This window comes from Netta rufina, assembly GCF_964035555.1.
Source record: "Netta rufina genome assembly, chromosome: 16".
In the NCBI taxonomy this organism is placed as follows: domain Eukaryota; kingdom Metazoa; phylum Chordata; class Aves; order Anseriformes; family Anatidae; genus Netta; species Netta rufina.
The window spans coordinates 9674509-9690178 of NC_140140.1; the positions used below are offsets into that span (position 1 = coordinate 9674509).

Sequence of the window (15670 nt, forward strand, 5' to 3'; positions counted from 1 at the left end):
AAGAACCATTGGGTCTGCTAGCAGCAATTAATGGCTGCCACTCTAAGGGTTGTCAAATTATAGTTTTGGAGTTCAGGATTCTTCTAGATCAAAATTGGGGGTAAAGAAAAGGTTTACCAAAATAATACATGACCATATAAATTGAATGGGAAATGCGCCTCATCTCAGGATGTTTCCTGAATGTTTGCATAAATATCTAATGAAAAGAATACATGTAAAATTTGACTCAAGCCTCAAACTTTCACAAATTATTTCATAAGAGACAGTTGGCCAGTGATTCACATTACTTGAATTAACGTCACAGAACACAATATGTTCTACAGCTCGTATAGCAGAAGGCAGTACAAGATAAGTAGTTTTTTTGTTTAATTTCCACTGGACTTCCACTTCTGCATTGTTATATTTGGGTGGAAAATTGAAACGTTTTGCCTCATTTCAGCCAAAGAAGAGGTAGCCATTCAAAGCACAACCCTGACAGAGTTCAGGCTACAGAGACTTTCACAACAGGCAGTGGTAGCACACAAAGACACGGCTACCAACCCAGCTGAGGTTACCTTCTCCAGCCTTTTCTCATCAACAGTTCCACCTAGACAGCAAAGGTGGCTTTGAGATGTAATGGCTTAAGACATTTCAGTAGAAATCAACCACCAGAAGTTGACCTGTTTGTACAGGTCTGTGGCCCCAACAGGTTTGCCAGGCGCAGATGACACTCCCACAACCAATACATCTGCAGCCATCAGCTGGGGAGGGGGAACAGGACCTTTAACCAACTGAAGCCAAAAGGCAACTACCCCAGACTCTGGGTTTGGTAAGTCTTCAGCTATACTAGAAACCCTTGTCTACCACTGAACAGTCAATTCCAGGTAAAATAACCACCAGGGAAAGGAAACACGACAACACATTGCTAGACAAAACATGCTAGGAGTGGTAGGTCCAACCTCTCAAACACTTCATCTCACTGCACTATAGCCTGGTCCTGAGAATATCTTGGTTTTAATTTGCAAAGTTAGCTCTTTTTCTACCTCCACGGAGACAAAAAATGTAACCTAATGAAGAAGGATTAAAAAAAAAGAAATCACCCAAATGCCAACACAGAATAAAATAACTGTTGCCAAGTGCTTGTATTCCATCTTTTTCCTTTGTTTCCAGGGCTTACTCTGCTCACTATCCAGTCATCTAACCAAGGTCTAGACAACAATTTGGTTCAGTACCAAGAACCCATAGTGGTCCCTTCTAGCTTTTTTAAAGCTATGATGTTCCAAGACTAAACCAGAAACTCAAAACAGAAGGAGATTGGTGGGTAGGGGTAGAAAGCATAAGAGGGAGCAAGCTACAGGCTGACAGGTTGATGGCAACAGAACCCAAATTTTCTGCAGCCAAAGTCTCTGACTCTGGCCTTTATCCCCATTTACAGTTTAATCACTGCCATGATTAACACTTCCTCTTTTCATAATGACTCAAAAACCTTCTGTAGTAGGCAGCTTCAGCCTGTGGTGTGACATATCTGAATCGCTTCTGCTGTGGCCTTTGCTTTTGCCTCGCTATCTTCCTCACTCACTTCTGACTTTCTGGCTTTCACTCAGCCCTAAGAGGCAGGTGGAGAAGCTATCACAAAAGTCTGAAGCTGAAGTATTCAAAAAAGCTTTCCCTTCCTGTAAAGCATAAGGAAAAACATATCAAAGAGTAATGGTTAGCATGTTTTACTTCATGTTTCAACTTGCTGCTTCGTTCTGTTTCTACTGTAGTTTTAGGAGGTATTTTTACACAGCAGGATAACATGCTGTGACAGAGCTCGTGTGCTTAGACGGTGGCTATCTGCCTGAAAATAATTTATTTGCAAACTAAAAATGGACAGCCACTTTGAAAGACTCCTAAATACCTATAATGAATATCGAGGCAAGATAAAAACTGAACTTAATGCACTTCCTTTCGGAGACACAGGTAAGTGCTCTGCAGCTATAGATGTAAGAATCATCCCACACAAAGGCCACAGGCATTTTGGGACAAAGTCAGACCCAAAGGCCAGTGTCTCTGCAGTCCCACGTACTGAGTTGCTGAGAGTCATCATCAACCATTACCTCGCCGTCTAGGAATACAGAAAACACCAGTCTATTACTCTCCCCACTTTGTGGCGTTACAACATATACACAACAGACAGAGCAACCAGAATGAAGTCACTGTGGAGAAAACACAGATGAAAGCCATCAGAAATCCCCACGCGATCCCCTGTCCTCCACAGAAAGGTATTTCAGCATTCTGGGGTGAGGCAAGAGTAGAAGGGACATCCTTGTAATAGGAACCACTGCACACGTTTCCACTCAAACCTAATCTAGGATAATAGAAACATTTAAAAAAAAAAAAAATTTCAAGATTATTAGAATTTAAGAGACTGGCATGGATCAGATCTAGGAACTGCCCTAGTTCAGTCACTGATGCATGTGAAATGAACCTCAAATTATCAACAACATTTTATCTGGTAAGCTCTTTGAAAGTTGGTCCACTTCAATCTCACCTCATCTCACCGTATCAAAGCATAAAAATTATTTAACTATAAAAAACTGAGCCTGTCCTCACAACTGCATCTACAAATACCAAGCATATAACTAACACATGGATCATGAGAGGAGTTCAGGTTCAAGTTTTATCAGGTATTAATAGACTTGAACAAATCCTTTGAAGAAATCTTCCATGGCTCTTCAGAGCTCTGTATCTCATCCACTGACCCGTGTTAGCTGCTGAATGCTTTTCAAGCTTTCACTTTGTTAATAGAAGGCTCAGAACACTTTTGAAGAACTGGGCACAGCTCATCCTCTAGGCAGCACTGCAAAGCAGAGCAAGATATTCCTGTTTTAGAATCCAAAATGCCTAATTGCAGTTCAGACAACTATTTTCTCTTGGGTCTACCATTATATACAGGATATAATACCTATAGACAGGAAAAACCCTTCAGGTGGAATTTCTGAAGAAAACTGCAGATGTAACTAGACAAAATTATAACCAAAAAAAGAAAAAAGACCCTACTACTAGAATCAGAAGGTGACTTTTTCCAGGTGAGATGGAAGACTAGCTTTATTTCTGTATCTAGTGATTTCATATTTCACTCTGATTAGACAAACAGCTTGTAAAAAGGGGGGGCATGATTATCCTCGTACTGTTTAGACAGGCTAATGCACGCTTACAATGCAAGCTGAATATCTGCACTACAATTTTATCCATTATCTGAAAAAAGGAAAAAAAAAAAAAAAAAACACTTTTCTTCCTTGTGAAGATAATAATATGCCTTGGATTTGAGGATCAAAAAATGCTGATTAATTACATTCCTTTTATTCCAAACCCTCTGCATAGCAGCAAAACTGTAAAGAGTTACCTTAATTCCATATTATTGCTTACTTGGGAAAGTAGACAACCTGCAGCCTGGAAGGGCACTGTAACTGTTTATGTCTGAAGGTCTGTACATTGGCTCAAAAAAAAAATTGCAGTACCTGGGGTAGCTTCTATAGTCTTTCACTTTCAGTAGACAAAAGGTCAGAGAAGAGAAATGAAGAACAGGACACAGCACCAGTGTCAGACAGCCAGAGATCTTGAGTAAAGTGCAGACTACAACAGGAAACCATCAGTTCCAATAGCTGTAGAGAAAGGTCTAAATTTGCTGCAGATTAACTCAAAGTTGAAAACCGAGGCTGACTATCCCTCCCTCCTCACATTTCAGTGAGTCAAGAAATCTTCTAACGTCCGTGCTCACCATTTGTGGATGTCAACGTGCACCTCCAGCAGAGCTCCAAGCGCATGGGTACAAGGAACAGGGAGAAACTCACCTTGCCCAGGCTCCAGGTGAGTTCTTCTCCCCCAGGGATGCCATCTATTGAGCTTTATCCTGCCAACAGCCCAGAGCCGTTCACAGGAGGCAGATTTGGCTATGTGGTCTTTGGTCAAATATTTTAACACGTTTGCAGCCATACCCATTGTATGTATAAACACCACAAAATGTATATAAATAAAAACTGAGCTGGACAGATGAGAATATCTTTCCATTGCGCTTGCCACACCACCTAGTAACCACACCAAAAAGCTGCTGCATCTAAATAGATTATTAGAGCTGACAAAGTTTTAATTAAGTGCCTGTAGAGAAGTTTAATTTATTTTTATTAAATTACACAACTAAAGACTACATGTTACAGTCTCAAAGATTTCTTTGGGAAATGACCGATCAGTAGTAATTTTATTGCATTTCTACTTCCTGCATTTCAAAACGTCCATGAATATGTAATAAAAGTTCTAGACACACCTTTCAGAGAACAGCAAAGTCCAACCACATTTCTTGCTTCAAACGCTACAGAGCTCTGGGAGTAGAAGTTGCATAGCTGGTAGCAGGACAAACAACTACACCTTGTGAGTTGTGTGCTAGCAAAACTAACTGCTGCTCAAACGCAAGAAGCAAGCCACACCAATTACAGAAGTTAACCCAGTTGCTGCAATAGTTTCTTAAAAACAGAAGTGAGAAAACTAGAAGCTCCAGCTAGGAGATAAGTGACACTTGGGTTACTTTTGTATCTCCTACGCAAAATGTATTCAGAGGACAACCTCAGCAACCTGCCAGCAGGTCCTTAAGCTCAAGGCCAGTAATGAATCCAGCACTGCTAGACAGATGGACGGATTGATACCCTGTTTCTCTCACCATCCCAATTGAAGTTCAAAAGGCTGGAGTGCCCCACTGCCCCGTGCCAGCAGACAGCCCTGCCTCACCAGCACACCCGGGAGTAGCCACCTTCACTTGTGCTAGGTGTATTAGCACTCCAGGAATATAAATGTGAAGGAATTCCACCTGCTTTCAAAGTTTTTCTTCAATTTTCCTCAGTTTCAAGAGGTCAGAGTCATTGAACGTGATTTTTTTCCTCTCTTGGCACATTTATACCTCAGAACAGGTTCCTCCTCTTCGACACTGCTAATGAGAGATCCTATACTAATGATTACTTATTGGAAACCACTGACAAGTTATTTAACCATCTTTTTTTTTTTTATTATTTCAATCTAAAACTTCTGCTTTTGCAGAATAGCTGTTCCAGTTCTGCCTGATGAACGTAGATAAAATGAAGCAATTAACCACTTTTTCCTTATTGAAACCTCCACCCTTCGCCTGCAAACAAAAGCCACCTTATGGAGATTATTTATTTTGGCTGGGCACATCTACATTCGGGGCAATATTGATCACAGTATAACTTGTGCATAACTCAATACAACTTCTTTTCCTTTAGAGATGAGGCTGAACTTAGCTTAGAGATTTCTTTAAGATTACATCCATCTCATTGCACATAGTTAAGGCAGTTGCACCACACCAAGTGCACACAGAAGACACTAAGCAGAAATACCACACCCCCAAGTAGTCTCTAGCAATAATCAAGAACTCCCAGCTCTCAAGATAGTACATGCAGCATCCTAATGTTGCTCGTGTAGTGCTTGCAGAACCCACCAGCGGCAAGAGCTCCGTGGTGCCACCACCACTGGCGTGCTGTGCCTTCACGAGCTCCTCCGCTTAGTCAGAAAGCGAGGCAAGAAGTCATTGCAGGGTGCTATGACTAACTCACCAATTGCTCTGAAACGTTAGTCGAGTTCCCAGAGATCCACAGCGTGAAATTCCAACGTTGACTTTACAGGTGCTTGGACTTCAGTCAAGTACACATTGCCCTTCCTACTTTTAGGAAAGCTGTGTGTCACACCTCATGCAGTAAGCTGTTCTCCCATATCAGACAAATGTCTTCCCTGCCCTAGTTTGAAGAAATGGCAGCCCCTAAACACAGGGAAGGCAACAAGTCATATGCTCCATGGACTGGGACCTTATTTCTGAGTACAGTGCCCATCTGCCTGCGACTCGAGCTGAATGCTGGAAAGCTATAAAAGTCAGCCCAGATAAAGTATTATTTTGCAGAACAGCAGAGGAGTCAGCTTTTCTTCATAACACTACATGAAGCCAATAACTTACTCTTCATTACTTTGTGTCCTATTGCTTTCTAGGGAAGGAAAGAGCTACTCCCTTCTCTCTTTTAACTGTAAATCATTTTAACAACTTCCCAGTACATTTCTTTGTTAACGGAGGAGCATGTGAATACACCGAGCACAGCTTCTCAACCATGAATTTTTCTGCCAAGCGTTCAAGTACAAAAATGTTCTTAAATAAAAGTTTGTTAACAGTTCATTCTGATAAAGAACTAACACAAGTACTTTAAAGGAAACGGAGATCTAGCAGGAGGAAGGGGAGGAAGAGAGTTGTTTATTTCAGTTGCAGGAAAAGATCAAAACGAAGACGTTCAGGTTGAAAAGAGAACATAAAAGATGACCACAAATTGGAATTTCCACTCCCTAAATGCTGCACAATTTAAGTCTTCATCCTTCAGGCTTGAAGTTTTGAAAGTTATCTTAAACTTCGATTCTTGGAGGGGTTTTCATGGTTTATTTTTTCATCCTTTCTAAAAGAAAGGCTATTCTATTTCCCTCAGTTACAGGACCTTTTCACACAACTAGAGCTTTCCAATGCAGTGAAACGAAGACAATTCACAAAAAGCAGACCTAAAGGAACAGACGTACACCAGAATGCAAGAACGTTACTGCCCAGGCATTCCTCCACAAACACTTTAGAAAGATTTCGCATTGAAAGCTCTTTTGTAGCCAGATAAGACAGACATATATACAAATACTTTTCCCCCTGAAGTCTAGCAAACAGGATTTTAATCACCAGTGGAAAATAACTAGTAGTTAATAATGAACAATATTAGGAAAACTCCCCCCCCCCCCATTTCAGACATCTATACTAATAGAAACAAAGGATATCCTTTCTCTAAAAAACCTTTTCCTGCAGAGTCCCTTTTTCTTTAAGGCTATATGTCTAACTGTTTTGGCAGAGGATAGATGAGCTGAATGCATCTCCCTCAGTGAACTGAATGCCTCTTCTATCAAAAGATGTAATTATTCCTTTTAAAGAAGAGAACATATAAGCTTGCATCACTTTGCACATGTTTTTCCTCCACTGAGCAAGAGCAAATATAAAAGAGACTAATTCTTGGCATTAAAGGAGGAAGTGCTACAAATAAGCATTGACTTTTGAAGTTAGAAGGACTGCTCTAACGGCCAGATTTTTCTCTTTCCCCCCCCTCCCTCTGATTAGGTGAGAATTTCTCAGGAACCACAAAAGCAAAGTGTACTTTAGACAATATGAAGGAGCCAATACCTGGCGTGGAAGGGCTGAAAGACAAGAGTAATCCCATTTTAAATAAGTCTGGGACACATTTCACCACTGCCATATGATGCAACTTCATTAAATTAAGAAGTTACACACACTTAAACTGGCAATGACCCCTTACCTTACAAAACAGTTTATTGTTCTCTCCACATCAGGTAAAGACTCTCGGTGCAGCGAGAGATACATTTTTATTGTTGAGTCAGTCTCACCTTACATAAACTGCCTTATATGTTTAGTCCTGGTTTCCATTTGAAAGAAGATATTTTCAGAGACCTTAACAGCAAATTTGATTTACTTATTTATTTTTAACACTTCTTGGCAGAAGCATGTTAAATCTCTCCAGCAACCACCACTACAAAGAAGTGGTAAAATTCAGAGATTACCAATTAGACAATTCCTTACTACTCACGAGCCTGAAGTTCCTCTGTAGCAATTATAGGGAAGTTGCATCCCTTTGAGCAGCAAAGATGAAATAACAGGAAAAGAGATTTTGTTATTCCTGAATTTGAGATTAGTAGTTACTTCCAAAGAGCTCACTTTGTCCATGTCATTAGTCTTCCCTAGTCCTCTCACCTGATTTCAACTCTGAATCAAACTCCCACCCAGCACAGTTTAAGCCCCTGTACTTTGGGAGAGAAAAAAAGCAGCAGCTTTTTATCCTCCCCCCCCCCCACTGCAGAGCACTGACTTCAAAGGTGTCACTTTGAAGATATCCACAAGTATATATTAGCAAAAATCAGTCCTGAAAGATGGAAAAAGGTACACAGCCTGATGGAAAGACATTTACTGCTACTCAAGTCATCCCCTGGCATAGCATCTGAAGATACTAAAATAGAAGTGTGCTAGAAATAGACATTTCAAATCATTGCCTCCTTTATTCTATGCAGGTGGGAGCTCTTCCAGAGGCCAGCACCAACTGATGGAGACTCAACTCTTAGTTCCCTGGCATCATATTATCCAACACTATTGGACTGAAGGGATGCATGAGATGGCACAGTGCACCTCACTGAGCTTTAAGGTGCCACGCTATCCTAGAAACGAGTCAGCATCCACAAGAAATCAACCTTTCTGAAGAGAGAAAATAAGCAGAAGTTTCTTATATGATTTTTTACTAGCATTAAAAAAAAGATTAGAGATGAGCATTAAAGCTAAACAAAAGCAGTGGTTTCTCCAGAACACCTTTATGCCCATTTTCCTAACAGTGCACTATGTAACTATATACATCACAGGTTTTGGATGGAGCACATCTGATTTGCTTCTTCCTACCTGTGTAGGAGAAGAAACAGAGGCTGCCATAACCCCAAAGGTCCCACCCAATCAGCTCCCAAACACCACAATAAGCGTAAGCACAATACAAGGGCCTTTAATTTCCTACAGTCGCTTATGTCAGAGGCAAACTGCTCTACACTTTATTACACAGAAAAATGCAAGTGTACCTGTTGTGCATAAACAAACTCAGACTTTGATACTTTAGTTACATAAAATCTTTAGCACATAGAGAATCACCACCCGGTCAATTATTCACTTTTACGTGGACAGGTTTCTGCTCAAATCTCTAAGTCACACTGATCTACATAGATTTTCCTGCATATTTTAACTACATTTCCTCTTCTACTTTCTTGTGAAATTTCCAAGGCAGCCTGAGTACTAATTCCATCTCCAGCAACACACTCACAGACATGGTGTGTACATAAACAAGTATGTCTCTTTTTGCATTTATACCTCACTTCTCCCAGCACCCACCCTAGTTTACTTTGAAACTTGATGTCAGTTCCTATCACACCACTGAGCCTGTTCCCCGCCTCCCCCCCCTCCCCCGAAAGAAAAGAAAAAGAAAAAAAGAAAAAGAAGGGAAAGAATCACAAGAGCAGCTAGATTTATGATAAGCTATAAACTACCCTGACCAAAGTCATATGATTGTAACAGTAGAAATTTTAATGTATTTTTCTCCTGTTGGCATACGTTTTTATCAGCAATAAAACAAGGTTTGGGAATTTCACTTTAAAAAAAAAGTTGATGTTTAAAACCAAATCTTTGAGAATAGCCTTGTGCTTGGAGGTACAGAAAAAGCTAGGCAAATTTAGCTTGGAAAAGCACACTTTTTTTTTTAAAAACCTTAAAATACAGCGCATTGAGAATCTTACACAGCTTGGTCATATCCTTTTCCTTACTTTTGTCTTCAGTTGCAAATCTCTTGTGGTATGAGTCACATCTCTCTAAAAGCATGCATACAGTAGTCAGCAGAATCCCCTGATCGTATTCATGCGCCACAAAGAAAAACTCTTTTCAACTTTTTGGTTACTAAAGTTACCTTAAAAGTGGGGGGTCAAGGGTCATCAGAAATGACCCCGAGTCCATTAAAAGCAAATAGTAGCTTGAAATTAATGTAGTTATGAGATGTGGAAAGAGTATCTTACTGGAATGTTGATGTTCTAAATCCAGAGTCTCAAAAATAAGAGGGCTGAGCTGGCAAATGGCAGCCCTGCTGTAGCTGAAATGTACTATCTTGCTATATTTAAAGACAATACCTCAACAGTTAAGTATTAGAACATTTTAAGTGAGATAAATAAGCATAAGACACAGGCAAATATCCTTGGTTATTTAATCATCCTGAAAGCAGGGTGGAAGTGTGAGGGGGAGTTCAAAGGTCAAACTCTTCTTTCAGCTGCTTGCAAAGAAAAGAAAGCTTAGCCCATTTTACCTTGGGGAGGAGAAGGGGGGACGGGGCTGTTCCTTCCATATGCCAGTGGTAGTTGCACATTTCATAACACAGGAAAGAGGGAGTGTATTTACATACCCAGAGCATGGAATCCTTTAACAGGACAATGAATTCCATATCAAGATTCAGGTTAGAAAGAGTTGGGACAAAAAAAGTCACCAAGAACAAAGGGAAGTCAAAATTTACTTAACGTTTCCCCAGACCTTCTTAGTTACAAAAATCTGAGTTTGTAATTAAGAGTTTGTTGTAATCACCATTTTGACAGTCAAGGGAAACTCAGAGCTCCCTTTTGAAATTATTTCCCCTGATCACAGTAATAACTTAGCACTCCGTTCATATAAAATGTGATATTAATCTAGCAACCCTGTTCTACATGAAAGTATAGCAGTAAGGGAAAGGTACTTTCTGAAGGTTAGAAGTGCTCAAAAAGGAATTTTTGAATGTGATCTCATGAAAGAGGAAGCCAAAATGAAGTAACCTTTCATAAGACAGTCTGATAAAGGTGCTAAAGTTTATTAGCTTCTCTTTCCCAGCCCCTGTGCTAAATCTTGCTCCCCCCACCCCTACCAAAACAAAGAAAAAAAAATATTCACTTAAAATTAAGGAAAAAATCCTCTAATCCAAAGCCTGGAAGCCATTCTGTAAAGACTACTTTATACGAAACTTTGTTTACAAGATACAAATATAGTCCTCTTACCACATTCAAAACCAGAAAACATCCACTTATTTAAAGAAATACTTTTTCTATTTTGATCAGCAAGAACGTAGGTACTCATTTTAAATGTAAATCCAGCCTAATAGTGCCATATGAATGTTTTAAATTCATGTATGATATGTACTGTTTAAGAATGTTTAAACAAAGGAAGTAGGAAAACCCTCAAAATACACAGTAAAACTTAATGACTTTAATTTAAAAATATATATACTGATTGCAGCATGGTAAAATTATTCTCTTATGCTCACAGCCAGTCTTCAGAAAGGCTAAGTGCAGGCAGTGTAGTAATTCGTCCCACTGGAAATTCTGTATAAAACATCTACCTAAAATAAACAAGGCTTCTCAGCAAGAATCGTCAGCTGCCATTAAGGACACACCTTAAAGTTCTTACCACACAGTAACTAAACAAGTACAAACTAGTGGGGACTGTTTGCTACTTTTGTCTGAAAAGTTAATGAGATCAATTCACTCCTTAGTATCAGATCTGAAGGTAGTTTTCTTAAAAACGCAAGAGACAAACAAGCCCAAAACACGAATACCCAGGACTCAGCGCCTGATGTGTTATCAGAAATGCCTAAGGTTCTTGTAAACACGAATATAAATATTAACGTTTAAACCTGACACCACAGAATACTAGAAGGTAAAAATGCTTAACTGCTAGGAATACGAGTGCTCTGGTGCTGGCAGGCAGCTGTTGTTCCCCTGCCTTTTCTTTTGTTGTGCTTAATCTCATGTCAAGTCATTCAACCAACTCCAAAGCGATGAAGACATAATTGAACAACCTTAACTAAAAAAACTGATCTACTGTTCTTAAATAGCCCGGTATATTGTTTAACGATGCACAAAGACTTACATATTTTAAAAGAATCTCCAGAATTTAAATCAGCAACTCCGGTGCCGGCAGAAGAGCTGCTGGCTGTAGGCCAAGCCAATCAATAATCCCTGTAATAACCGCGTTTCTAAAGTTATTTGCTTTTCATATTCATCACCCTAACAAACTCAAAAAGCAGAACTTGAAAACTCACACTGATTGCAAATGGGAGCCGAAAGAGAGAAAACCCGAATATTTCGCAGGGAATTACAGTATTGCTCCTTTTCAAAAGTGCTGCAGAAAGATCAGTGATCACAAAGCCACATTCCTGCTACAGATCTTAAAATATTGACTCAGTTACAGAACTAGTTAAAGGGGAAGAAAAAAAAGCCTCCTCCACCCTTTCCCCCCTGCCCTCCCCCTCGGCCAAAGAATGCAGCTTATCCTTCTGATTTAAAACCGTCCTTCTGTGTTATCCCAGGAAACGCTTGAACATTGGGGTGGACATCCCGAATTAAAGTCTCAGCCGTGTTCCCAAACCCACAGGCAGTGGGAGCTCCTAGGAGCAATAAAACATGGCGTGAAAGCGCTTGCAAGCCATTGTCATAGCTCGGTGCTCCGATACCTTTGCAGACACAGAGCCAGCCCCCCCCCAAGCAACGAGCATGTAAGCCCTGGTCAGCAAGTCAATGCCTGCTATTCAACTTGTAGTTAGGCGTTTTATTTCGGTGTCTTCCAGATCGTATCAGTCCTGCAGCTCAGGGCCTAATAAAATGTGAAGAATGATATGCTCGGTCTCTCGTTACATCTGAAACTGCGTTATTTCCCTCTCTTCTTTTTCACACATTCTTACAAAAACTTCCCTTTTCACATACTTCTATAAGAAAACATTTCACTGCACCTACTTCAGTTCCTATTTCTATTTTCGATTTTCACTAGATGCTTCTGCTACTGCCTTCCCCTCAAACCCACCGGCTAGAAACTGATGGAGTTTTAAAGCTCTCAAGGTCATTTCAGAAAGAGGAAAAAAAAAAAAAAAAGAAAAAAAAAAGTGTTGTTGCCTTAAAAAAAAAAAAAAGCTTTAAGCACACAAAAACCCTAAACTAAACCCCTTTCAGATCCAAACGCCTTTCATCAGCAGATCAATAACACAGCATAAAGATTGTTGTTCACCGCCACTTCAAAACTATTACACTTCAATTCAGATACTTACTGGGAGTCACACAGCACGTTTATGGGATGGCTCATTAGAGTACACACAGCTCACTCTGGCTGCAGGTTTTCTGTGTGGGAAACAAATAAACACCCCCCCCCCCCTCCACCCCCAGGAACAGAAAGTCCGGCGAGTATCACGGAGCAGGAGTGAAATTCAATCTCTAGATATTCTAGAATTTTATTGTCCTCGCTTGGCAACGTCTTTGTTGCCTAAGAAGTCAGTTGGGGCTTATTTATTTATTTTCTAAACTTCCTATTCCTCTTATAAAAAAAAAATAATTAAAAAAAAAAAAAAAGAGAGAAAGGAACACGATGCCTGGGAAATCAGGAGGAAGGGTTTAGCCTTTAGGAGAAAAAAAAATGGCAAAACGGATCGATAAACTTTTCATTAACCCCCCTATCCCCGGCCCCATGAGCCACTTACTCCAAATCCTTCCTCCAGGACCATCTCGGGCTCACAAAGAAGCGGGTGCCCCCTGCTCCCCCCGAGCCCGGAGAAGCCCCCCGAGCCCAGCCTGGGCGCTGGGAGAGCCCCGGGGAGGCAGCAAGGGAAGGGACAGGGGCCGCAGCGGGACCTGGGGACACCTCCTGGCCGCGGGGGGCGCAGAGGGGAGGCGACCCCGAGCGGGCGAAGGAAGGAGCCGGGCAGGGCTGGGAGGCACCGGAGGGAGGCTGGGAGGGAAGGAGAGAGGCTGGGAGGGAGACAGGGAGGCTGGGAAGGGCTGCGCTCGCCCCCCACCGCCCCCAGGGAGGGGCTCGTTACCTGCAGCTGCTCCGCCGCCTCTCACCTGACCCCCCCTCCTCACCTGCCCTTCCTCCTCCTCCTCCTCCTCAGCCTCCCCCCCCTCCACACTCACACCCTCCAGGCTCCGGACAGCCGCGAGGGGGCCCCCCCAGCCCCTCACAAAGCGGGGACCCCCCCGCAGAGGTGCTGCCCCCCACCACCACCTCCCTCCATCACACGGGGGCCAGCCCCGCGGGGAAGGGGCTGTGGCTCCCCTCCCGTGGGAGTATGAGTAGGGGGGAGGACACGAGTGGATTGGAGGGGTCCGGAGGGGAGCCCCCCTTCACTGCAGCCGACCCTCAGCCCTCCCTCACCTGCGCCTGAGCCGCCTCCCCGGCCGGCATCCTGAGGTGGGGGCAAGGAGGGACGGAGGGGAGCGGGGGCGGCCGCCCGCGGTGCCGCCGGAGCCCGGACTCGGCGGCGGTGCTGGCGCTCGGGGCACTGTTTGTAAACCGCTCCCGCCGCAGCTGTTGCTCGGGCAGCCCCCCGGCCGTCCGCTCCGCCCTCACGGCAGGCCCTGCCCCTCGCCTCCCTTCCCCTCCTTTCTCTTCTTCCCTTCCCCGCCTTCTCCCGGCCCGGAGCCGGCAGTGAGGAGTGGGGCGGTCCGGCAGTGCTCCCCCCCCGCTGCCTTCCCCCGGCTCCCTTGAGGGGCCGTTGGGCCCCGGAGCGCCGCCGGTGGCTGCCCCTGGTGTGGAGCCGAGCCGGCCTTTGTGGGGCACGGGGCTGATGTGTGTGTGAGGGGGCAGCAATTCAGCCCCCGGGGCCCCTTCGGCTGCCTCTTTGTAAATGTAAATACGGCCATACGCCTCGGAAGGGGCCGCCATCAGTGGGCTTTTGTGGGCCCCGGTGGGGCGAAGCGGCTTGGGCCGGCTCGGGGTGGCACGCTGCTGGAGCCCCGGTGACCCCCGACTGCTGCAGAGTAGTTAGCTTAATAAATATATCCATAAAGAGTACCGTAAAGTGAATAATAAATAGAGAGTACAGCCAAGTGAATAATAAACGCGACCAGCACGTGGAGGTACTGGCCATGAGGGGAAGAACAGAGAAAGATGGCAATTTGTCACCTCTCCTTATAGATTGGCAAGCACTTGCAGCCTAAGAACAGGGAAAAAGTGTAGGCTTAAAAACAAACAAACAACAACAAATTATCTCATATATTCTACGTATCTATGGTCATAAGCACTCGGCTGTTGAGTGTTACTTCTCTAAAGGTATGGGCACTAAAGTGGAATTAAACGCAGCTGAGAAACTATAAGAGTTAATTATAAGAGATTATAAGAGTTAAAAACTTCACTGCAAGAAGATTCACTATAATAGTTCAGTATTCATTGAAAGAGTTTTTAAGTATTTCAGCTGGAACCACGGAGCTTCTTAGGAGTTAAATTAAATCTGTAATACTGTTAGCAAAGTGCTTAATCTCTGCTAGACCTGAGGTTAGCACCTTCTTCAAGTAAATGGGATAAGAAAGAGGCGAGGTTTCCATGTGGCCTCTCCTCCCGTTTTTTCCCCAAAGACACACAGAGACCTGTTAAAGTCAGGTTAGTTCACATCAGTAGGTTGAGATCACACCCAGGAGCTTATTTGCTTCCACATAAAATCATCCTGACTGAATGGAGGACATTTCTAAAATAACTGCAACTAAAAGTATACATTTGTTTTGTTTTGACATTAAAAACAAACAAACAAAGCTTTTCGCAAACTGTTCTCCCAGACTGAAATGAACAACAGTGCTCAGGCTGAAATTTAGGTCACTTATATGGCAAATAAAGATTAATCAAAAACATTACAAAATGTGGCAATATTACTTACAACACCATTCTGGAAGATGAATTATCTTTATTGACAAATGTGAATCTTACATCACACTAACTTGAAGTGGAATTCTTTTAATGAAAAGAAGACCACAACACGAGGCCAAACTTTTAAAATTTCAATGCATAAGACCTTCAACTAGTCATAAAGGGAGGTGGCACACCCTTACTAGTTTCCTGAAGGTTAAAATACCTCTGGATCAGCTGTGTGAACCGAGAGCATGGGGGGTGGCCTCAGCCTGCTTCTTTACAGGTTATAAGTTGTTAGGACTTGGTCCTCCTGGCGATTGATACAGGAGGAAACCGATGCAGTGCTTGTTGCACAATGAGCATTTTTAGTTGTTGTTTTTAAGTGTGACTTTTACAGTATCATGTATCTGAGCA

At 42.6% G+C, this 15670-nt stretch overlaps 1 protein-coding gene across 2 annotated transcripts in view; it reads right to left on the reverse strand.

Moving 5' to 3' along the window:
* ZNF217 (zinc finger protein 217) overlaps nucleotides 1-13923 on the reverse strand; it is a 28409-nt gene extending 14486 nt beyond the window's left edge. The window contains exon 1 of one of the 2 annotated variants that reach the window (XM_084296413.1): nucleotides 13790-13923. The gene's annotated coding sequence lies outside the window, so the exon portion shown is untranslated. Of the gene's footprint in view, nucleotides 1-13115; nucleotides 13456-13789 lie in introns of those variants that run through there. The other variant, XM_084296414.1, reaches the window with a different exon arrangement.
* Nucleotides 13924-15670: the final 1747 nt, after the last annotated feature.